This window comes from Oryctolagus cuniculus (genome assembly GCF_964237555.1).
Source record: "Oryctolagus cuniculus chromosome 17 unlocalized genomic scaffold, mOryCun1.1 SUPER_17_unloc_2, whole genome shotgun sequence".
Taxonomy (NCBI): domain Eukaryota; kingdom Metazoa; phylum Chordata; class Mammalia; order Lagomorpha; family Leporidae; genus Oryctolagus; species Oryctolagus cuniculus.
In genome coordinates, this window is record NW_027208203.1 from 163831 (window position 1) to 189209 (window position 25379).

Sequence of the window (25379 nt, forward strand, 5' to 3'; positions counted from 1 at the left end):
TCAGGTTGAGGAGAAAAGCAGAGATATTTTCAAACTCAGTTTACAGATCATAAAAGCTACCTTGTATTTTGTAGCTTTTTGGAGATAACTTTTGTACATATTTTGCTAGACCTGTGACTATTTTTGTGTGGTCCAGTAAATGGCATTTGGTAACATTTGAATTCCAGTTGTTCTCTGCAGGTGTAAAGCACATCAGGAGGCACTGGCACACTAACAGTGTCTTTGCTTCTTTTGGTCTCCATCTGCAATGACGCATGCACAGGTTACTCACTGCTCCCCAACTCCTTGGGTAATTGGGAAGTCAGGACCTGAAATCTGTGACTACTGATGAGCAGCGATTCATCTGGCGTCCAGCAGTGGGGCAGCAGGCAAAAAGTCAACAATTGTGAGCGTCCTGCACCGTGGGCAAGTGGCCTGGAGGTGGTGCCCAAAAGCCCCTTGGCTGTGCTGTTCGTGCCGCACGTGCGTCCCTCCTGAAGAGCACACCCTTGGTTCCTTTCCTTGCAACCTGAGGCTCCTGACTGGGCGCTGATGCCTGAGGAGAGAAATAGCAGCAGAGAAGCTCTCGTTTTCCAGGATGTTCTCAGGCGGGTGATTCTTCACTGTCTCACTTCATATTTTAGCCAAATTTACTTGACAAAAGCATCTATCAATGAAGGGTATCATGGGTGGACATCAGGTCAGGCTATGAAGTTGTTATGGAATCAGGACTGTTTCAGGGAAAAATCCTGACAGACTCCAAGGGCCTTTCACCCTGTGTAGCCTTCAGTGAGTGGGGCCTTTCCCTGGCTCTGTAAAGTCCCCAAACACCCACTCTCCACTGGCAGCCGGGCTGAGTTGTCCTTTAGACATCTGAGCTCATGCCTACATGCACTGCTGCCATGGTCACCTCAGAACACAGAATGAGGGAATGTTATCCAGGGAGAGGCCCAGCTGCAGCCACCCCTGTGGCACCTGAGAACCTGAACACTTGATAGGTTATTGAGAGGATTCATTCCTTCCAGTGGACAGTTTTGGGAAGAGTAGCCAGTTCCACACTGAGAGTGACAAACCTGGTGTCAGTTGTCTCAGTGATGTGGACCTGGTGATTGGTGTCTGCCAGGGTCCCTTGTGTCTGGCAGCAGAGGGACTCTCTGGGTGTTTATGCCCCCATGATCTCTATCAGGTGAGTGGTGGGCCCAGTGTTGCCTGACATAAAGATTACTGTGTGTGTGTATGTGCGATGAGTGTGAGATTGTGTGTGTTCCTTGCATTTCATGTGTATTTAGTGTATGTGTATAGTTTCTTTTTATAAATTCATATATGTAGGAATTGTAGGTTTATTTCTAGCTATATTATTATATAATGTATGTACATATTTTGTGTGTATACATTTCTAGAAACTATGGTAGTAATAAATTCCTTCCTCTTAGGATGTTGAAGCATCCTGGACCCAAGGATATATCCATGCGAGTAAAGGGACAACTTTCTCTATATCTAGACTCATATGAGTATTTATGCAGTATGGGTGTACATTAGAGGTTCCTTCAATTTCTCTGCCCATTTACACAAACACACACAACTAAGTATTACCACAAGAGGATTGTTTTCACTAGGGGCAACATACGGGTTTTTTTCCTAAACATTTACTTATTTTATTTGCAAGGCAGTGAGAGTGAGAGAGAAAAAAAGACAGTGAGAGAAAGAGAGAGAGAGACCATCTGCTGGTACACTCCCACATTGCTCCAGCAGCCAGGCCAAGGCCAGGAGCCAGGAACTTCATCTGGGTCTCCCACATGGATGCAGGGACCATCTTCTTGGGCCATCTTCTACTTTCCCAGGCACATTAGCAGGGAACTGGATTGGAAGTGGAACATCTGGGACTCAAATCAGCACCCATATGATATGCGGGCATTGCAAGCGTCAGCTTAGCCCACTGCATCACAACACTGGCCCCACCATACAGGTTGTGACCTGTTATTGATGATCCAGGAGACATCTGGAAACCTCAGAAAGGAGCTGGACTGAACAACGCTCTGGTTCCTAACCTGTCCTGGCCTTGTATGTGGGCAGTGCAGTCCCCAACCACCTCCTTTAGCTGCACTGACACTCTTAACCCTCAAGTGCTGGGACCTAAATTAGCCTCCCTGCTTGTGCATCTACCTGGGTCAGCAGGCCCAACATGCAGCCTCTGTCCAAGTAATTTTAATGCTTTGGGATTTAAGAATATTTTTGTTCATGCAAACATTAGGACAGCTGTAAAGAGGATTTTATAGATATGACATCAGTAGAGGGACTAATGTAAAAGTGCTCAGTGATTTAGATGTGTTTGGCAGAGAGAAATGGAGCTTGTTATGATTTTCCTCATAGGGATCCTCTAAGAAGTAAATAGGCTCTATAGTCTGTTTAAGAGATTTAAGATTGTAGTGACTCATGTTATACCATGGCCTCCTAGTTTTAACAGTATGACTGCAAGGAATATTGACCTGGCAATAGAGGCCATGGGCTTCTGGTAATCATAGTTGAAGATCATATAGGGACATTTTTGCTTCTTACTATCAATGTTATTATGCATGGATTTCCATTTAAATGCTATTTAGTTTCCTCAGTGGATAATAATTACTTGGGTTGAAATTACTGTTGACTAAAAAGTATATAGAATATAATTACTTCTGTGCCTGTGAATGTCATAATTAAGAATATCTATAGAAAGATTAGTATTTTATCACTTTCATGGAAGTTGTCCTTTAGAAAGGGGATACTCACTCTGATTTTTAAGGGAAACTGTGAGGTGGTATCAGGAAGGATCAGAGAGGAAGGTGGATGAGAAACAGCTTATTTTATAATTGCTTTATTTATAATAAATAGGATTGTGAAGTAGTCTATAAGCTGTGTGTGTTTATGTTGATTCAGAGTATTGTGGTATTGAGTACATTGTTATGGGAATAAGTGTAATTGTAAGTTACATAATTTTTATCTTAGGAGAAGGGTTAAGTTTATGCATTATCTAGACCATAAGTGTTGGATGCCATTATTAATTGTGTTTAGCCCACAGTGGCTTCATAGGCTACAAATACTAGTAGGCAATGAATATTATATGTGATATGATAAAATGAATATTTAGGATTACAAGGGTTCCTAAAATGAATGCATATAATATTGTACCTTATAAAGACAAAGTGATGATATATCAGTATACTGATGATAGTATTTGTAAGGATGCAACATATGCTAAAATAATATTTCTATAGGTTTGAAGGCATATTGGTGATAATAGAATACCTTAACCTAATGTGTTGAAATAATTAATTTTAATGATTACACTCATTCTAGTCTTTTTTGAATTCATTCATAGGGTAGCCCTAGGGCCAAAATGGAAACTATAATTAGTTCTATGGTAAGAGCAAGTGTTAGGTTTTTCTGCAGTACCCATGGCAGGGGAAGTAAGATGGTAGTATCTAGGCTGAATAGAAAGACTGTAATGCCTAAAAGAGAATTTTATGAATAATGGCAGTTGGGCAGAGGCTATAGGATCAAATCTAAATATTGTATGGACTTTATTTTTTATGTAAATATTTAATTGCTACGACCAGATTATGGTGGTTCCAAGAAATAGCACTACAGATATATGGATTGTCAGGGAGAGAGTAAGTTTCATTATTCTTTTTCAGGTTAAAACTGAAGCTAATACATTGGAAGCCAGTAGCAGTAGTTAACATTAAAAGAATAACATACATAACATACTTATGATCCTCATAAGTAAAGAGAGATGTGTAAGAATAATCAGACTGTGTCCACAAAGTGTATCAGGCATCAGTTTCAATGCCAAAATGATGGTTTCATATCAAATGAAATTTTAATTGTTATGAGAAAGTAAGATCTAAATTACAAATAGGCCATGGAATCCTGTGGTTGTAAAGAATGTTGAACCATACACAACCTCAGAGATGGTAAAAGATATATTGAAATATTCTGGGGCTGGTGTTGCGGTGTAACGGGTAAAGCTGCCACCTGCAATGACGACATCTCATATGGTCACCAGTTTGAATCCTGGCTGCTCCACTTCTGATCTAGCTCTCTGCTATGGGCTGGGAAATCAGTAGAAGATGGTCCAAGTTCTTGGGCCCCTGTACCCACGTGGGAGTCCCAGAAGAAGCTCCTCTTTCCTGGCTTCTGATTGGCACATCTCTGGCCATTGCAGCCAACTGCGGAGTGAACCACCTTTGGAAGGCCTTTCTCTCTCTCTCTGCCTCTCCTTCTCTTTCTCTGTAACACTGACTTTCAAATAAATAAATGAATCTTTAAAAAAAGAAATATTCTGGGCCGGCGCCGCGGCTCACTAGGCTAATCCTCCGCCCTTGTGGCACCGGCACACCGGGTTCTAGTCCCGGTCGGGGCGCCGGATTCTGTCCCGGTTGCCCCTCTTCCAGGCCAGCTCTCTGCTGTGGCCAGGGAGTGCAGAGGAGGATGGCCCAAGTGCTTGGGCCCTGAACCCCATGGGAGACCAGGATAAGCACCTGGCTCCTGTCTCCTGCCATTGGATCAGCGCGGTGTGCCGGCCGCAGCGCACCGGCCGCGGCGGCCATTGGAGGGTGAACCAAGGGCAAAGGAAGACCTTTCTGTCTGTCTCTCTCACTGTCCACTCTGCCTGTCAAAAAAAAAAAAAAAAAGAAAGAAAGAAATATTCTGAAGTTTGTAGATGTAAAATCAGTTCCAAGTTTGATTATAGTTAGTGGAGTTTGTATGTTATTTTTGTTTTCTTCTATAAAATTTTAGTGAGCTCGGGTAATTGCTACTCCTGAGGTTAATGTGTTTAGTAAAGATAATTCTAGTAGATTAGGGCACAGATGCTTGTTGGTAGGTTGTAGCTTTAGGACTAGGCATAATGGATAGAAGGCTCAGAATAATCTTCTAAGGGCAAAAAACTGCTGATAGAATGAAAAATTTCATATCTTAATCCTTTTTTGAAAATGGGATTATGATGGCCCTTAATTGTATTGCTCTCAGACTATATCATCATCCTTGGTATATTGTTATTATTTTAGTTCCTAGGCTAGGAATGGTAGAATAGAAGAATTAAAATGGAAACCTATCATGAAGCTGTATGATAGAAACAGAGCTAACAAGGGGCTGGTTTTGTCATGCAGCAGGCTAAGCCTCTACCTGCAGTGCTGGCTGGCATCCCATACGGGTACCAGTTCATGTCCTGGCTGCTCTGCTTCCAATCCTGCTCTCTGATTCTGAAATGGGGAAGCAATGGAAGGAGGGCCAAATCCTTTGTTCTCTACACCCATGTGGGAGATCCAGAAGAAGCTCCTGGCTCCTGACTTTGGTTCAGCCCAGCTCTGGCCATTGCCATTTGGGGAGTGAACCAGCAGATGGAAGAACTTTCTCTCTGTCTCTCTCTCTCTCTCTTAATTGGTAATTCTACCTCTCAAATTAATAAATAAATAAAATCTTTAAAGAAAAGCAACAGACCTGGCAATGCCCTCTTTTGTGGTTGGAGCTGGTGTTAATTATATGATAGGCATGAGTTTGATGGGTCATTAACCATGAGAGTGGAAATACAGATGCTTGGATTGGGGTTTCTCTGAGTTCAAGAACATCTAGAATTAGAATAAATGTCATTATAGCAGTTGCAGAACTGATGCATGTCAAGATTAGAGGCCCCACCAATACAATATAAGTGAAGAGCTATAATGCTAGCTGTTAATTGGATGGCTAGAGGTGTGGATTAATAGATAGGCTAGTAGTTTCAATAACTACTATCAAAGGAATAAATGAGACAGGTGCATCTTAAGGGAGGAAGTGGATGAAATGCTTTGGTTTTATGGCAGAGGCCAGTAATTACTGCTTCTGCTCAAAGAATGATAGCTAGTTGTGACAACTGATATTTGGGTTCTTTGTGAGCATGTACAAGGTAACTGTCCTAGTTGATTTGTAGAATCACAGAATATGAGTGAGGTTAGTGTTAGAGGTTCATACTTCAGTGCTGTCATTCACTATTTGAGAATGAGTTGCACCCATCACTGTTAAAGGTAGATGAATTGATTGTTGGCTGGGCAGCTGGGAGATGGGAATAAAATGTTAGGGGATAAGATGATAATTACGATGTGGAATCCTGTTACTGTAAGGGCAACAACAAAGGTGACTGCACTTTCATTCAGTTTCTCATGGAATTTCATCATTGGTGATCCAGTATATTTTGATGTGGGTTTGAGGGTTAAATACATTTAGAGAATTTTAGTTGAAGAAATAAATGTTGCTAATTTTATTGAGATCATACTAATTAATTACATTTGCATGTCTAATTGTGGCATTTCATTACTGAAATAGTTTTGCTTTCAATATTGAAGTATTAGATTCATAATGATGTAACACAGATATCTGTCAGTTTTCAAAGTGTTTTAGTAGTACTGGTTTGAAGACATGGAGATATGGTTGGACCCATACATGTCAGAGCATTTTTCATAGTATAGACCAAGTAGGGTATACGTGAAGGTTGCCTCATGAAAGCATCCTGGGATGGGAATTTTTTTTGAAGATTTATTATTTTTATTTGAAAGTCAGAGTTACACAGAGGGAGAAGGAGAGGCAGAGAGAAAGAGACATCCTCCATCCACTGGTTCACTCCCCAATTGACTGCAATGGCCAGAGATGTGCCAATCCAAAGCCAGGATCCAGGAGCTTCTTCTGGGTCTTTCCACAGAGATGCAGGATCCCAAGTACTTGGGACATCTTCTATTGCTTTCCCAGGTAATAGTATAGAGCTGGATTGGAAGTGGAGCAGCTGGGACTCACAGTGCTGCCTACATGGGGGGCTGGCACTGTGGGTAACAGCTTTCACTGCTGTGCCACAGCCCTGGCCCCGGGATTTGTTTTTAGATGAAATGGTGGATCTGGTTGTGAGTGTAAGACATCTTCAGATAAAAGTAATATATGGATTGGTATTTCTATAGGTATGAGGACTCTATTATCTACTGTGTGTAGTAATAATCCTTCTGGTTTTAAATCTTCTAAGGGAGTATATAAGTGCCAAAGTTTAAGTCCCAATTTCTGTGCATTCAGAGCTTCAATATTTTTGGTGTCCTGTATCTTTTATGGTTAAGAAGGGTAGTTAATTTCATCTTTCCTATGTATATAATTTGTAAATATGAATGTGAAAATAAGATTTGAATAATAATAAATAAATGATAAAAGATAATAAATAGTGTTTCTTGGGGATCTGCAGTTCTTTTTATGGGTTAATTTGGTTGTTAGCATAGGTGAAATAATGTAAGGAATTCAATAGCTAGTTAAAGATGAGATTAGGGTGTAGTCATGAAAGTATAGTAGTTTTTCTATAATGGATGATGTAGCACCTTGGAATACTAGTTGACACAGATATGCCATAAGGATATGAAAAATGTTAAACTAAATTAACCTTGACAAAGTTATGTAATATTTTACTTCTATTTTTATCAAGGAAGAGTTTTAAGGGATTCGATTCATTCCTTTTTTAAAAATATTTTTTACAAGATTTTATTTGAGAGGCAGAGTTATGGACAGAGAGAGGGAGAGACAGAAAAACATCTTCCATCCTCTGATTCACTCCCCAAATGGCCACAACAGTTGGAACTGCACCAGACCGAAGCCACTTGTCATGAGCCTCTTCTGGGTCTCCAGTGCAGGTGAAAGGATCCAAGACTTCAGCCAACTTCCACTGCCATCCCAGGCCATAGCAGTGACTTGAATCAGATTTGGAGCAGCTGGGACTCAAATCAGCACCTATATAGGATGCTGGCACTGCAGGTGGCAGCTTTACTGGCTCACCACAATGCTTGCCCCTATGTATTTTTTTTTAATTTTACAGATAGACAGTGAGAGAAGGAGACAGAGAGAAAGGTCTTCCTTCCATTGGTTCACCCCCCAAATGGCCACTATGGCCGGAGCTATACCAATATGAAGCCAGGAGCCAGGTGCTTCCTCCTGGTCTCCCATGTGGTTGCAGGGGCCCAAGCACTTGAGCCATTTTACACTGCATTCCTATCCACAGCAGAGAGCTGGACTGGAAGAAGAGCACCTGGGACTAGAGCCCGGTGCCCATATGGGATGCCAGCACTGCATGTGGAAGATTAACCAAGTGAGCCACAGTGCCGGCCCCCTCTATTTTTTTAAATATTTTATTTATCTGAAAGGCAGAGTTACAGAGAGAAATAATGACTAAGAGGGTGATAGGTTTTCTATCCTCTGGTTCAATTGACAATTGGCTGAAGTGGCCAAAGCTGAGATGATCCAAATCTAGGACTCAGTAGTTTCTTCTGAGTACAGGGGCCCAAGGATTTGGGCCATCCTCTTCTGCCTTCTCAGGTGCATTAGCAGGGAGCTGGATCAGAAGTGGAGCATATGGGACTCAAACTGGCTCCCATATGGGATTCTGGTGCTGCAAGCCAGGGCTTTAAGCTGCTGTGCCACAATGCCAGTCCCAGGAGAATTATAACTATAAATAATAATTATCATACAAATGGTGGTGCTGGGTATTTGAATATAGTAAGTGATTTAATATCAACTATTATGATGATGAAATTAGTGGCTCTAAAATTTGTTGAGACACCTGCCAGGTGAAGTGCAAAGATAGTAAATTTACCAAAGCTTCTATATGTGCTAGATTATTGGCTGCAGGTGGCTAAACTGTCTATCCTGTTCCCATATCAGCTTCTACTATAGAGAAAACAAGTAGTGATAAAAATATGGGAGTAATAATACAAAGCAGATTGTTTACTTGAGGAAATGTTATATCTGGGGCTCTGGGCATTGTAAATTTGGACAGTGTGGGCGTATTTGATTGAGTCAAATGTGAAGCCATGACTTAGATGGCATACAGTGTTTATATTCTCATGTGCTTTCTAGTGGAATAAGGTGTATTTTGCCACATGTCCATGTTCTTTGAAAGTGATTTTGGATTTTGGTGGGCTTGTACATCATATGTGACTTTGGGGATATGCCATCCTCAGTACAGGTTTGTGGTTATGTGAGCAGATTATAGGTGGAAATGTGTAGTCATATTTGGTTGGGTGTCTGTTCTTCATTGACCAATGTGTCTATCCTGACAATACTACATGGGCTTAATTGGTTAACAGAAAAGTGTTGACATGGAAGGCACTTAATTCCCATTTTTTGAAATTGTTTCAGTTAGTGTCTTTGCTTGTCCACATTTGATTTTATTTTAAAAAATGTGCATACCATTTTTAAACCTGGGAAGTTATGTAACTTGCTTTTTCCATTTAATATTTCATCACCTGTGATTTCCCCATTAAAACATAAGTGAACTACAGATCCAGAGTACTGTGGGCATGGACATATTGGAATTTATGTAAGGTACCTTCTCTCACAGAATGCCTGAAATCTCCACTGCTCGGAATTCCTTATTATAATGGATAATACTAAACTAGAATCCTTTAAACCTTTCTTTAAATAAACACAGAAATTGTATGTGTTTCTAGGGCACTGTGTAATGGGCTGGCAGCATCCTTTGCACACACTCACTCACAGAGATGATCTCATAGCATTGGCTGTTTTCATGTTGCTTGTTTGTTATGTTTAAATTTCATGTGGTCATGTTCATCCGTCATTATCTTTTTTGTCCTCTGGGCTTTGTTTTATGCCTGAAAGCCCCTCTTCAGTCTGTAATGCCAGGATTTGTTGTTGCTGGGAGTGCTAGGGTTTCAATGTGGGTGGCCTAAGACACATGGTTTCTAGTTGTTTCTCAGTCAGTGAGCCGGTCCTCCATGTAGCTACATTGGCCTCTCTAGGCAAGGGAGTTTTAGGCAGAGCCAGCTTTGTAATATGACATAGTGTTCAGGGTCTGGGGCTTTCCCTGGCTTTTGTAAGTCTGAAACATCCTCCTTGAAGTCTCATCCTGGAGGGTTGTCCATCTAGTCTGGTGCCATGCTATACCATACCTATGTGTATTGTCTCCATGGTGAAGTGAGAACACAATGTGAGAGAATGTTCTTAGAGTAGAGGTCCAGTTCCTGCCAGACCTATCGGCACTAGAGAGTCTAAGCTCTTTGACTTAACCAAAAGGTGGTTTTCCTTCTACTGAACATCTTTGGAAAGAATGGTCAGCTCTCTAATGAGCTACCTGCTGCCATAGGTAGTTAAGTGACACGTCCCTGGTGATTGGTGTGGCCATGAATCCATGGCCATTGCAGTGAAAGGATTCCTTGGGTGTGTACCCTCAATATTGCCAATACTGGAGGGAAGGGCCAAATGGACAGTAGACAAAGGAAGTAAATGTGTGTGTGTGTGTGTGTGTGTGTGTGAGACTGTGTGTTTTAATGTGCTGTGTGTCTTATTTGTATATGTATAATTTCTTATACATGTGGGATAAGATGTCTTTCTATTTTACTTGTTCCTGTGGTATACATGTTGTATGCATTTGTGTTTGTATACATTTGTAGAAATGATGGCATTAATGTATTCTTTTCTGCTAAGGAGTTGAAGCATCCTGGATGCAGGAATACAACTCAACAGGCAAAGGAACCATTTTTGCTATGTTTATAGAGTGGTACAAGTAGTCAGATAGTGAAGCATGTATCTTTAGGAGTTTGTTCAATGTTTATGTACATTTTAAGGTGTATTTTTGCCAGAGCAAAATTGTATTTCTCCAAGAGCACTATTTTAGCTATGAATAGCATACAGAGCAGAGCCTGCCAATCATGGGCCAGGAGAAGTGTGGAACGCTGTCTGGACTGAAGTCATATGAGCCTTTGGCTGACCATTGTCCTTCCTGTCCTGGAAAGCATGGGGGCCATAAACAACCAAAGAGAGCCTTGGAAGTTCCAGGTTATCATCAGGGCACTCTCACGTGGCAGACCTGTACCACCAGCCTTATGTCATCAGAACTCAGGCCTACATAGACTACCTCCAAGTCAGCCTCAGAACATAGCTCTCTTCATGGGAAAATTCTCCACAAAGAGGCACAACTTCAGTTCGTTTGGCATCTGAGTCGCTCAGGCTCATAGCTGATTCAAAGGATGTATTTTACTTTGGTGGACAGAGTGGCCATCTTCCCACCAAGATTCAGATTCCTGTTGTCAGGGCTGTTTTAGTGAAAAGGCCCTGGTTATTGGTGTGCACTAAGGGCCCCTGGAATGGATAGTGAAGGGCCTCCATGTGTGTTATGCTCTAAGCTTGCCAGTGAGGTGTGGAGGGCCCCATGCCTCCTGGACAAATAGTCTAGATACACTACATGTGTGTCTATGTGTGTGTTCCCTGGTATTTTGTGTGTAGTTATTTGTATATGTACATTGTCTTGTTTCAGAAACATGAAGACTAATGGAATTATTTCTCTGCTACTCACTTTGAAGAGATATATGTTTGCATGTATTTTTGAGTGTGTAAGCTCTAGAAAAAATGGCAGAAGTAAATTCCTCCCTTCTGCAATGTCAGATTATCGCATACAGCTCCACAGTTAAAGGAACCAATACCTGTGTTTTGTAGACCAATATGAGTATATATACAATATATACACTTCCTCAGAGGTTTGTTTAATACATCTATACATTTACATTTACAGATACATTACAGTGTGTAATGTGTATTTGTCTAAGAGTTTTAACTTTTGTTGTGGCCATGATATGAGTCTCCATCTGTCAATGTTGAAGCAGGGGACTCCTGGAAAGACTGATGGACAGGGGTCTGGGGCTGACCCATGGCCTTGGTCCTGACTCCTGGCTCTGTGCATGGGCAATTTACACATGCACACACCTCCAACAGTTTTGCCAAGTGTCTTGGCCTAGAACTGATGGTCCCTAAGTTAGCACTCTTCTTATGCATCCTCCTGGGCTTTCAGACCAGACATCCAGCCTCTACCTGGTGAAGAATAGCTTTCACATGGGATGTTGTCAGAAAGCCATGGGTCCTGTCTGCCTCTCCAAAGTGGGGGGAGGGTGTACAGCATGTGGACCCCAGTTGTTTCCAAGAGAGTCAGTGAGCTGGCCCTGCAGTTCCCCTGGGCGGTCTTTCTAGGACATGCTGTTTTGGCCAGAGCTGGCTTTCCCGGAGTGTGTAACCTTCAGGCCTGTTCCAATTCCTGGGCCTGAGGAGTCTACACACATCCCCATTTTGGTTGTGGCAGGACCATCCCTCCAGCCTCATGCCATATGACCTGGTACCCAGGTTTAGTGCCTACAAAATAACCTCCCCCAAAACACTGAGTTTGTGAATAGATTGGGGTGAGAGGCCAGGATTCACCTACCCTTGTCAACCCCTAAGTCTTTGAGTAACATGAGTATTTCAAAATGTGGGTTTTCTTTCTGAAAAAGAGTGGCCATGGTTTTCTTTCTTAGGAAAGAATGGCCAACAACCCACTGATGTTGAGGTCCCTGGTGTCAAGGCTGATGCACTTACATGTCCATTATGATTGGTGTCATCCCATGGTCAATGGAAATATCAACAAAAGGTCTCTCTAGGTGTTTCTGACCCCCATGCTTTCCAGCACAGAAGAGGAGGACTCATTTGCCCCTATGTAAAGAGCTTGAGTGTGTATGTCCAATTTTGTGTGAGCTCTTTGGGGGCTGTGTGTATTACTTTTGTAAGCCCAATGTGTTGTGAATGTCATGTCCATGGGTGTTATGGATTGGTTTCTATCTGTATTTATTTCTAGGATACATATGTTTTCATGGTTTTGTGGTGTGCACATTTGTCAATTAAAGGTAGTCTTGACTTCCTACTTCTTTTGAGAGGGAAACATCCTGGAAGGAAGGATACAGCTTCACAAGTAAGAAATGACATTTTCTTTTTTTATTTTTTACAAAAGATTTCATAATTTTTGAAAGGCAGTGCTACAGAGAGGGAGAGGCAGAGAGAGAGAAGAGACAGGGAGAGAGGGAGGAGGGGAGAGAGAGAGATCTTCATCCACTGTTTCAATCCCCAGGTGACCATAACAGCCAGGGCCACGTAGAAGCCAGGAGCAAGGGGTCTCATCCAGGTCTCCCATGAGGGTGCAGGAGCCCAAGCACTAGGGCCATCTGCTGCTTTCCCAAGCACATTAGCCAGGAAAAGCATCAGAAGTGGAGCAGTCACCAATGCTTTGGCAAAGCAGCTACAGCTACCACCAGCAGTTCCTCCATCCCATATGCGCTCCCATTCAAGACCTGGCTGCTTCACTCCTGATCCAGATCCCTGCTATGGCCTGGGAAAGTAGTGGGAGATGGCCCAAGTCCTTGGGACCCTGCACCCGCATGGCAGACCCAGAAGAAGCTCCTGGCTCCTAGCTTTGGATTGGCACAGCTCCATTGTAGCCATTTGGGAGTGAACCGGCAGATGGAAAAATCTCTCTCTCTCTCCCTCTCTCCCTCTCTCTCTCTCTCTCTGCCTCTCCTTCTCCTTCTCCTTCTGCCTCTCTGTAACCCTGCCTTTCAAATGAATAAATAAATCTTAAAAAAAAACTGGAGCAGCGGATACTTGATCCAGCATCCATATAGGATGCCGGCACTACAGGTGACAACTTTACCCACCACACCACAGTACAGTCCCTCAACATTATTTTCCAAAGTATAGAGGTATTTAAGGCATTTGTAGTTATATATGTGTGTCTTTAAACATTCATTCAGCATTTTCACACATTTTTTAAATACATCAAGGGGAGAATGTGTCCCAAGAGGATAACTTTTGATACCTATCCCTTGCAGCACTTAAATTCCCATTGATGAACTGGTAGTTGTCCAGGAATCTAGTTAGCATGAGGTCCAGGGGCTCATGGCTGATCTAGATGCTCAGTCTGTCTCTCTCTTCTGATCTTAGATTATGCATAGACAGTTCACATTCCTGTGCCCTCCAACAAGGGAGATAACCCACTCACCAACAGAAGGTCCTTTATTGGACTCATTCTTGTGCTTCTATGTGGTTTTTCATGCTTTATTCTCAGCCTCTGATGTGGGGATTTGTTGTCTCCCACATGTCCCATTTGAATAGCCAGTAAACAAGCCACAGGTCTATAATGCCCCTCCAAGAATATGTGAGGTTTAACATGAGTGGTTTCCAGGTATTTCCAAGGAAATTACTTCTCTGCTCCCCCCCTGCTCACAGTGTCTAAGGCTGTAGCTCATGTTCCATCTACTTTTTAAAATATTTATTTACTTAAAGTCAGAGTTACAAAGATACAGAAGGAGAGGCATAGAGAGAGGTCTTCCATCTGCTAGCTCACTCTCCAGATGGCTGCAATAGCAGAAGCTGTGCTGATCCAAAGCCAGGAGCCAAGAGCTTCTTCTGGGCCTCCCACATGGGTGCAAGGGGCCAAGGACTTGGGCCATATTCTACTGCTCCCCCAGGCCATAGCAGAGAGCTGGATCAGAAGAGGAGCAGCTGGGGCTAGACCCAGCACCCATATGGGATGCTGGGGTTTCATGCCTGGGCTTCAACCCACTGCACAACAGCACTGGCCCTCCATCCACTGTTATCATCACTTCTGGACCTACTGCCTCTGAACTATCCACATCATACACAACTGCATCAGGAGGCCAGACCAATGCATCCACTGCATGCCATGCATGTGTTTCTGAAGTCACAGGTACGCACCGTGCCATCCATGAATCCTGCCAATGAATGCCTGGACTGTTTGGAGACAGATCACCTATGTATGCTTGCAGGGTATCAGAGGCTTGAAGAGCTTGTATAATATGAATCTTGTCTTTTGTTCACAATTGATGCCATGAGTGTGTATGTGTAGGGGGTGGAGTTGTGATACAGCTCTGAAGGCCAGCATGGTGGTCCCAGTTTATGACCAGGCTGCTCCACCTCTCATCCAGTACCTTGCCAATGCACCTGGGAAAGCAGTGGGAGATGGCCCAAGTGCCTGGGCCCCTGCACCCATTCGGGAGATCTGGATGAAGCTACTGGCTTCAGCCTTTGGGCTGGCTCAGCCCTAGATGTTGTGACATTTGGAGAGTAAACCACCAGTGGATGGGAATTCTCTCTCTCTCTCTCTCTCTCTCTCTCTCTCTCTGTGGGTGTGGGTGTGGGTGTGGGTGTGAGTGTATGTATGTATGCATGTATGTGTCTCCTCTCTCTAACTCTGCCTTTCAAATAACTAACTAAATCTTGAAAAAGAAAGAAGCAGCTTGTGGGGGGGGCGGTTCAGCCATTCCACCAATGGGAATCCATGGATAGTGAGCAGTAGAACATCCCAGGATACCAGAAGCCAGAAAGATGTTCATTCATGAACTCCTGGTATGTGAGTATAAGATCATCATTTTATTTTCCAGGCTGTAGTGTGTATATGTGTGTAATTATTTAATTGCTCAGGAATGGGATTCATGACATTTTATGGATGAGAGTTTTTATCTTCTTTCATATTAAGTTTTTTATGTCAGCAAAGAAATGTCAAAGAATATTTTTGCTTTAACCATGTATTTCCAAGATAGTGCATGTAAGGACAACAAGGGTAAATCAGTAAGGATGATCCTTGGCCACTCTGTGTCAACAAGAGAGACCATGGTAAGCCTGATGTATATGCTTGAACTTGGCAAAACTCATTTCCGCTGGAGTTATGGGCCTAGGTGGACCTGACCTTTTCTGTACCTCTTTGATAATCTAAGGGATTAAAAATGCATAGCAATCACTAATTAACTTAAAAAAATTTTTGGTATCTAAAATCAAATTTTTCTGAAGTAAGATTGATGTTAAAGTAAATGAAAAATTTTAGTTCTAAACTTAAGTGACACAAATGTAAATAAGAAAAAAAAGCTCCAGATTTTGTGACTCAAAGAAATCAAAATATTTGAAAACTTAATAATCCTATGAATAAAATGGTGACCAATAAAAACAGGCTAATCAGTTACTCAGAGAAATAATTTTGTAGACATAATAGAAATTAACTCCATAATCTCAAGATTCTGATACCCCCAATATAAAGGAAAATAAATACAGATTTGCAAAATTGGGGACTATTGTTTTCTTATATAAGAGGCCTTCCTAAATAGTATCGATAATAAGGTTAAGTGGAAAGAGGGGTTTTCAGAGGGGAAACTCACATGAAATAAGGATAAAATACAGAGCCAAGAAATTAGGTGTCATTTTTTTAAGCATTGCAAATACAATTGAGACAAATATTTCTGAATCCTATATTCATTGACAATTCCCAAAGCCAAATTTTCTATTAAAAGGAACAAAACCAAAATCTTGGTGGCATTATGCACAACTATATACAAAAGTACTAAAGGGAGAAATCAGTAATAAAAAGACAAAAAGGACTCTCTGATACATGCAAATACTTACATCTTTGTGTAATTTGTGTTCTCAGCAGGGTAGTTTACAGGATGAGGGAAAATAGCTCAGACAATGATACCAAGCATGAAAGGACATCAATACAAAGAATCAGGGAAACTCAGAAATGAATGTACAGAACTCAGGAAAAAAAGGAAAACGGGAAAAAATAACATCACTCATGAAATGCAAACCAGAAGTAACACAGAGACAGATGGTGCCTTTCAAGAAACAGAAGGTGAAAGGGGAAATATAAAGAATAGGTGCTTGACCAAAGATTTCAGAAGATGAGAAATACTAGAAGTTGAATACAAGCATATGTATGAATGAGATTCTTGGAAGAGGAATACCAATGCAATGATCTAAAGCTAATAATTTTAATTCAAACTATTTCAGAAAATGACAATATGCTCTCAAAGTCCATCTTCACAGAAAACTGGGTCATACTTAGAGTGATTGAAGTCATTTCTATTCTAGTAAAATCTGGGAATTAAATAAAAAGTACTCAGGCATCTAGAATACACGGATGAGTAACATAGAAGGGAATGAAAAGGATCCAGCTTATCTGGGTTAGGAGGGAAAAGAATATATTTAAGATGCTCAAGAAGAAAAGGTTAAGCCAGGAACTGTGTGCTGTGCAAGCTGACATTAGTTAAAAAATGCAATGGCATCCAAGTCTTTGAGAAAGATCTTGGGTGAGATGGACCCCATGATCCCTTCCAGAGAAAGGAACAGATGTGAGACAAAATCCCTAGAAAGTCATTCCTGTAAGGACAGACTGAAGCAGCCAACTTGGCAGTGACTTTCTTCAGTGAAGACCAAACGAGATTCCTCTTGAGGGAGAGAATGGTGGTGGTACTCACTAGGGTGACTGCTCTCTGATCATTTTAAGTTCTACATTTGCTAAAGGTGTTTTCTTTCCATGTATTTTCTTTGACAGAAAAGCATGTGAAAATCACTAGTACTGGGTGACAAGAATGTAATGTCAAAGCTACCAGAAGACTGATGAGGTGCATGTGGCTGAAGTTGTGTCTCCTGTATGGTTCAAGTTTCCGATGGCTTGGGAAACTCCAGCTCCTCTGCGTCCCAGGACTCCACACTGCAGTCTCCTAAGTTGCTAAAAGTTTCTGCAAAGATGAAACAGGTACAGGGATCAGTGGGGGAGGACAAGGATGTTGTAGGTATAGGGACCATGGGATGGGTGTGCAGCACTCAGAAGGCTCCTGTGCTCTGGAGGGTAACCCTAAGTCCTGACCTCCACAGAAATCAAGGCCATGGGTCACTGAGGCCCATTTGTGTGGGGCATGGATGTTCTACAATTGTGAATTCCATTAGGCATTCACTTGAGCAGCCTTCAGGGGACATTTCACATGGCATTGAACCTGATGTACAGGAAAGGGGAGATCTCTTGGCCCCTGGGATTAAAAATCCAAGGCCAGGCTGGCACCGCAGCTCAACAGGCTAATCCTCCGCCTATTCCACTGGGTTCTAATCCTGGTTGGGATGCTGGATTCTGTCCCGGTTGCCTCTCTTCCAGGCCAGCTCTCTGCTATGGCCCGGGAGTGCAGTGGAGAATGGCCCAAGTGCTTGGGCCCTGCACCCCATGGGAGACCAGGATAAGCACCTGGCTCCTGGCTTCAGTTCAGCGCAGTGCGCTGGCCGTAGTGCCCCAGCCACGGTGGCCATTGGAGGGTGAACCAACAGCAAAGGAAGACCTTTCTCTCTGTCTTTCTCTCTCTCACTGTCCGCTCTGCCTGTAAAAAAAAAAAATCCAAGGCCCACTCCCCTGAGTCTTATGAGAAGGAGGTTTGATGACACATAATGGGAGTCCTGATGCTGCCTACTCAGTCCTTACCCCACAGGCCTGGGGCCTGTGACCTGCATGTTAATTATGGACAACTGCACAGAGCTCTTTGGTTTCCTTCCCTAATCATGTAGAAGTTCTTTCTATCCTCCATGTAGAAGTCATTTCAGGGATTTTATTGGCAAGAATTATTCTGTGACATTAACCCAACCATTATTGCTTTACTATATTTGAGCATGGAAAATGTGATGGAAGACATTTCTTTTGAGAGGGCCATGCAGCCAGTGTGTATTTGTGATTGAAGTATAAAATTAGTGCACAAATGAGAAGAACACTATGTTCTTGACACCCTGCTCCTGTCACTCTTCAAAGTGAGTTTTGCCTTAATTGCTGACAATTAAGTTTAACAGTCACATAGAAAAGTTTATATGCACAAAAATAAACAATCAACATGTGAAAACGCATCTATCAACCTCTGAGAATGGAGGCTGAGGGCCCCAAAAGGCCTGGGTAAATCCCCACAGCTCTTGTGTTCTGTGCTGGCTCTTATGTGATGTCAGGTTGGGATGGGTAGCTACAAGGATATAAAGATGTGTACAGTGGGCTGTCTTCCTGGTGTGAAAAGGCACCCAAAGGTGCCTCTCTCTGTCTCACCCTCTTCCTAATCTTCCTGAGTTGGAGGTGGTCAGGGACAACCCCCAGTGTCTCCCCACACCTGTAAGGCTCCCTGTTGACTTCAGGTTGGGTTGGCAGGGACTCACCTTGTAGAGGAAGATATTCAACAGCTATGGTGGCTCTCCCCAGACACAACACAACTAACAGCCCTCTCCAGAGTCATTTGCCTGCCAATCCTGCTAGCACCTACAGCCTTCCCTTCAGATGAAAGCAAAATTCCTCCTAGCAGCTCTAGGAGCTTCCATGGAACAGGGATGTGCTTCATGGGACCACCTCAGGGCACATCCTTCACTCACCTGTGTGGATCCTGAACATCCATTCATCTCCACTCTCAAGGTCAGGCTCATTGGCAGCCTCTCCACTTCTGGTCTACATTTAGTTGGCATCCCTGAGGTGTCACAAAGAATGTGGAGCAATGGAGTCCATGTGACCTTATTTCCCTGACCCCCATCTACCTGCTGCAAACTCACATTTCCTGTTCTTCTTGGTCGAGATCCTCAATGTCCTGAATGCTTTGAGTGTAATTCACATCAAGGGAACACGCGAACAGCTGGAAGGAGACCAGAATGAGTTTCTTGAGGCAGGCATTGCAGGAGAAGACCTGTCTGACCTGTCTTGGTGGACAATAAGGACAGATTCAGACTTCCCTGGAGTCCTCCCACTGAGATTGGAACCCAGCTTGCCTGTCCCCAGGCCAGTTCCCTTGTAGGCCAGCCAGATTGCTCAGCACCATTTCATAGTGTAGTCTGGGGGTCAGGAGTGAAGGCAAGTTTGATCAACTGAGAAAGGAGAGCTGTAGATAGATTGTATCAGCATCCATAGTGCAAGTATATCAAGTGTGTAGATCATACCAGGTTCTTCACAATAAGAATCAACTCTGGTGAGGAGGGAATGAGGGAGACAAAGGAATAGGAGCTTCTGAGCAAAAAGCCAGAGAATCAGAAAGATATGAAAAAGGAAATACTTACCCCCAGATCGCCACTTCCAATGGAAAGTTCAGAGACTACCACGTAGCCTTCCATATGCACAGGAGCAGGGAGTGATGAGGTTGCCAGAGAAAAGAAAAGGGAAGAGTTAGACTTGAGGTGAGGACTTGGACCCCTGCTGCTGATTGGATGATGTAGGCCAACCTTGGGGCCCTCTTGGGGCTCCATCTCTATACCCCTGCTCCTGGGATTGGATGGCTTCACCTTTGTAATGAGTTAGAGGATCTCTGAACTTTGACCTCTTCTTTGAGCCCTCAGTATCCCATAATACTCACTAGGAATGTCACCTTGTTCCTCCTTGTGTAGCCACTGTCCATTTGTTGATGTGTGCAACACATTGTTTTTCATCCCTCATGTTTCCCTTCCTCTATTTTGGCTCATAAATATTGTCCATTTCCTTTGTCCTTGTCGACCTCCACCAATCATATTATTGTCTGCTATGGGAGCTTTGGAGCCCAAGATAATGCTATACTGCCTCCTGGAGCTGGCATTGTGGTGCAGCAGGTGAAAGCGCCCTGTGTGGCGACCACCCCATAGGATCACTGATTGGTGTCCCTGGTTCACCCCTTCTGATCCAGTTCCCTGTTAATGTCCCTTGGAAATCAGTGTATATGGCTCATGCTTGGGCCCCTGCCAGACATTTGGGAGACAGATGGAGTTTCAGGATCCTGGTTCGGCCTAGCCCAACCTTGTCATTGAGGTTATGTAGGGACTGAAACATTGGATGGAAGATCTCTTTTTATTTTTTTATTTTTTGCTCCAAGTCATAACTCTGCCTTTCAAATAAGTATATAAATCTTTTAAAAATATATTTTCATGCACAGCAATATATCTGGAGATCAATTCTAAATGTGGGGAGCGAATGTCCTGGTCTCCTGTTGGGGCCTGAGAAGGTAACGAGATAACAAGGACCAAGTCCATATATCTGGGTTAACCTTGTGGAGTTTGGAAATATTTAATCATCATAGCAATCCCAGGTTTCCTGACCCATTTGAAAAGATGCCCCAAAAAGGAGAGGAAATTTAATTTGTTCAAATTCTGGTAGTGTGCCAAGGAGGCAACAGGGAGTCCACAGCAGGTTTATTTTTGGCCATATCAATAAATGGGACTTGCTAGAGTTTTCAGTGAGCAGTGGAAAGACTGGGAAGAAGGACACCTGGCAGGCCTGAGGACAGGGAGTCTGCTGGGTCTGCCTAGAGGAGGGAACAGTTCAGTACTGTGTGTTTGGAGCAGTACATCTGAGGGGAACAGCAACACACAGCCTTGCTGCCCAGAGGCACTCCACTGAGCCCAGTACGTTCCAAGGGATGAGGTCAGCAGGACCGTGAGGGCCAGTGTGTGCTCCCAGCCCAGAATGCCCTAACACAGATCCTCTGGGAAGCCTGTGCAGCTATGCAGTATCTCCAGTAGTAACTGGATAACAGCCTGTCACAAAGCCTATTCCAGACTTGGGTGAGATGGGGATGCCAAGAGGAACTCAAAGTAATGCTTGGCCATCACAATTCTAGGATGTTGGGGCCTCCCCTGTCAGCTCAGAGGAAGTATTCTTTACCTTGGCCAAACCTGGGGGTGAGAAGGTTGTGTTGTAAGCTGGGAGTAGACAGTGAAGATAGAGCATGAAAGCACTGGTACATGTACTGGCTGTGCAGAGGGGCAGGGTCCACTACTCACTGTCACTGGCACTTGCTACAGGACTGTGTGGGTTCCAGCCAGTGTATGTGAGAGACGGTGTCCCACTGTATCCCATGCCCTTCTGCCTTCTGCCAAGTGAATCCAGGATGCAACAAAGAGCCCTTCCTCAGACACAATGGCACCATCTTGGTCTTTGACCTGCCAACCGTGAGAAGAAAGAAATTTCTCTTCCTTATTAATACAGAGTCTCAGGTATTATGTTGCAGTGAAAAGTGGACTAAGATAATGGTCAACAGAAAACTCAAACATCTCTTGTCCTGAATATGCAGGCAGTGCTGTCCTATCACAATGCAGTGGACTTGATCTTTGCAATGGCAATGCCAGGGATGGTCAGCAGTAGAGAAAATGTAAAGTTTTAAATACTAAAGCAAGAAATGATCAGTAAAAATTCAGTTTGCTCCAATCCCATGGGTATATAACCTCTTCCTACTCTATAATTAATGTAAAAAAGAACAAAACAGACATCTACATGCAATATATTTTTTCCTCCTGAGTTAATATGTCCTCTCCAAAGTCCAAAGCAGCAGATAATCCACTGACTCTCCAGTCTTTGTGGGTATTGCTCATACCTGAGGGGCTTCATCCTCACTGTTGGACTTGGAAATGCTCTGCAAGACCCAATCTTGAGAGACACAAACACAGACAACATGTGTTCACAGAGAGTCTCACCTATTCCTCCCCTCAGCCTGATCCCATCTTGGATTGCCCAACATGACCCTGCTCCCTCCTCTGTGCTCTCACACCCTTCCTTGGCTCTGTGGACCTTCAGGCAGACATTGACCACAGCTTCAAGCCTTCCAGTGAAAGAGTAGAGCTGAAAACACTACCTCTCAACATCTCACTTTCCCTAAAACAATGAATGAGGATGCCTCCAGCCTGCATCTGAAAACCCCAAATCCCAGCTGTGATGGGCATGCTCATAGATGGATGAGCTGGAGAATGGACCTGTCCCAGGCTGAGAGAGAGCATTCTGTGAGCAGCTGGAACTAATTGTGCAGGAAGAGCACTTTCTTCAGGAGTTTGTGCTGATTGTTCCTGACTTGGTTCAGAGCCTGAGCAGGGAATCGGCCCGGTGTGTGGTCCAACAGGGTGTGCACAGTGAGGAGTAGACCTTTCCAGCCCTATGCTAGATCCCAGACCAGGGATATATTCCTCATTTGCCTACGATACCCTAGGAGGACAGCCAAGAGCCAGGCTTGGGATGGCAATGTCTGCAGATGACCAACCAGCCCAGGCTAGGCCTCCTGTACACAAGAGTGGGAGAACACAGATGGACTTTAGCCCTGGGAACTCTAAGAATTTCCAGTGCTGCTAAGCCACAGAAGTCTTTGGATCATACAAAGAAGCAGCAAGGGTGCATGGACCCTATCATTGTGCTGAGCATGTACTGTGCTGGAGCCTATGCCCCTCCCCACCTCTCCTATTACTGCAGTGTACTTTAGCTGTGATGGCCCTGAGATGTGATGGCCCCTCTAGTCTCCCTCTTTCTGTGTGGATAATAATTGTATGGCAACTTACAAAATCTTGTTCCCTGTTCAGGCCCCAAAAGATCAGACCTGAAATCCTCTCTGTATCTGGCCTATACTGATATTGATTTCTGCTGAGGCATGTACTGTCCTTCTGCAGCAGAGAAGTGGAGACCTGCATCCTATTCTCTGAACCTCACCACAGCATCCTTTATTTCCTTTGGTATTTATATAGACTTCAAACAAAGACCTTGAATTGTTTTCTTGGAAATGCCTTCTGAAGAAATCTGGAACCAATTTCAACTGGGAAATTCAGCAGGAATATTGTAGGGTACTCCACCAAGGACTGAGTTGACATTAGAAGCAGAAATAGCTTTCATTTCTTAATGTAATCAGTTCTTAGTATAAGGCCATAGGGTCAAATATGGACATTTTGTAATTATTAAAACAAGGGTTTTCCATAAAGAAGCATAGAGAAAATGGTGGAATAGGGAGAAAACTTATTGATCTAGTCCAGGAGAAGGTAGTAAAAAAAAAAAGTGGAGATAGTGTAGTCTCAGGAAAGAGTTAGAGAAAAAAATGGCAGAGGAAACTCTTCCAAAATTAGAAGGACACAGTGGACCTACTTGAAGGGCGTGGTCACCCACAGCTCAAGACACCAGCATCTGAGAGGCTAAGCTCCAGCATTGGAAAGTAAGTGAGATGAGACTGCAGTATCTGGAGACACTTGCAAAAAAGCAGCAGGAAGAGCCTAGAGGGAACAAGGCTTGAAGCCCCATGGGGGAAAGTACACCAACCTAACTAGATGAGAGAAAAAATAAAAGGGGCCATAGAGACACATTTCTCTCTGATCACCTTACAAATGCATACAAGCCGATAGAGCCGGCTCCATTTTGGACATACATAACAGCAGTGGCAGCTTGTGTTTGCAACCAGCAATCAGCCGAGCAGAGAAACCTGACTCGTGGGGAGTAATAACAGGAGGCTAAGACCTAGTGACTGTGTGGAACTTCTGAACTGGGATTGTGAAAAAAAAATTGAGTGTGTGGGAGAAGTCACGGTGTGCCTGAGACTTTGAGTAGTCTTGGTAGGAGACGCCACAAGCTCAGGCAGACCTGGCTAGTTGGTGGAAGACATTGCAGGGGAATCTGAACTTACACTGATGACTGAACAGATCCATTGTGTGGTCCTTGTGACAGGGCAGACAAATAAACCCACTGGGGCTAGCGCTCAGGCACTGATCACCATCAAAGTGAAGAGCTTAGCTGAGCGGAAATATTTCCCTTCTGATTAAAAAAAGAGAGAGAGAGAGAGATTTACCACACCAAACCTGGGTATGTCACCTTAGGCACGTCCTTAAGCCTGAAGAATTGAACAGTGATCTCTGGCCACACCCACCACAAGCCTCTAGAGATTCGCTGAAAGCAGATAGTCCACTTATCTACAGAGTCATAGTACAATGAAAAAGGCCACCACAGCAGAAATAAAAGCAAAAGAAGAAGAAGAAACCAATGAGTATTTCCACAAGTGCTGAACAAGAAATGGAACAATCCAAGAAACAAGAATAAAGAAGACAACATGATGCTCCCAAAAGAATGTGACACTTCAATACAAGATTATGAAGACAATGAAATAGAAGAAATGCAAGAAATGGAACTCAATACATTGATGATAAGAATATTTAGAAGTAATCAAAACCAAGCACACAGAGTACTGAAATACATGCAGGATATGAAAAAAAGTCTTTCTCATGAAAACTAAATCTTAAGGAGAAATCAAAATGAAATGAAGAATTCAATAGAACATGAAATTGAGATATTGAAGAAAAACCAAAATGAAATGAAGAATTCAATAGAAAAAATAAAAAATGCAGTTGAAGGCCTTAAAAACAGAATCAGTGAGGCAGAAGAGAGAATATCAGACTTGAAAGAGAACAGGAAGTATAGAGTCAAACTGAAGACAAGAAGAAGAAATTAGAAATCTAAAAAATATTGTTGGGGATTTACAGGATACTATTAAAAAACAATATCTGGGTTCTGGGAATTCCTGAAGGCATGGAGAGAGAAAAAGAATTAGAAGGCCTTTTTAGTGAGATACTTGCAGAAAACTTCCAGGGTTTGGAGAAAGACATCCACATACAGGAAGCACACAGAACTCCCAATAGGCATGACCAGAAAAGATACTAGCCACCACACATTGTAATCAAACTCCCCACAATGAAGCTTCAGGAAAAGATTCTAAAATGTGCAAGAGAGAAATGCCAGATTATTCTCAGAGGATCTCCAATTAGACTCACAGCAGACTTATCATAAACCCTACAGGCTAGGAGGGAATGGGGAAACATAGTCCAACTACTAAGAGAAAAAAACTGCCATCCCAGAATATTATATCCTGAAAAGCTCTCATTTGTGAATGAAGGTGAAATAAAGACCTTTCATAGCAAACAGAAATTGAAAGAATTTGTCACCATTCATCCAGCCCTGCAAAAGATGCTTAAAGATGTGTTATACACAGAAACATGGTCATCAA

At 43.0% G+C, this 25379-nt stretch overlaps 1 long non-coding RNA gene across 1 annotated transcript in view; it reads left to right on the top strand.

Moving 5' to 3' along the window:
* Positions 1–25379, top strand: part of LOC138847881 (uncharacterized) — a 36290-nt gene extending 10911 nt beyond the window's left edge. The window contains exon 4 of the long non-coding RNA XR_011385763.1: positions 263–25379. This is a non-coding gene — a long non-coding RNA (uncharacterized lncRNA). The remainder of the gene's footprint in view (positions 1–262) is intronic.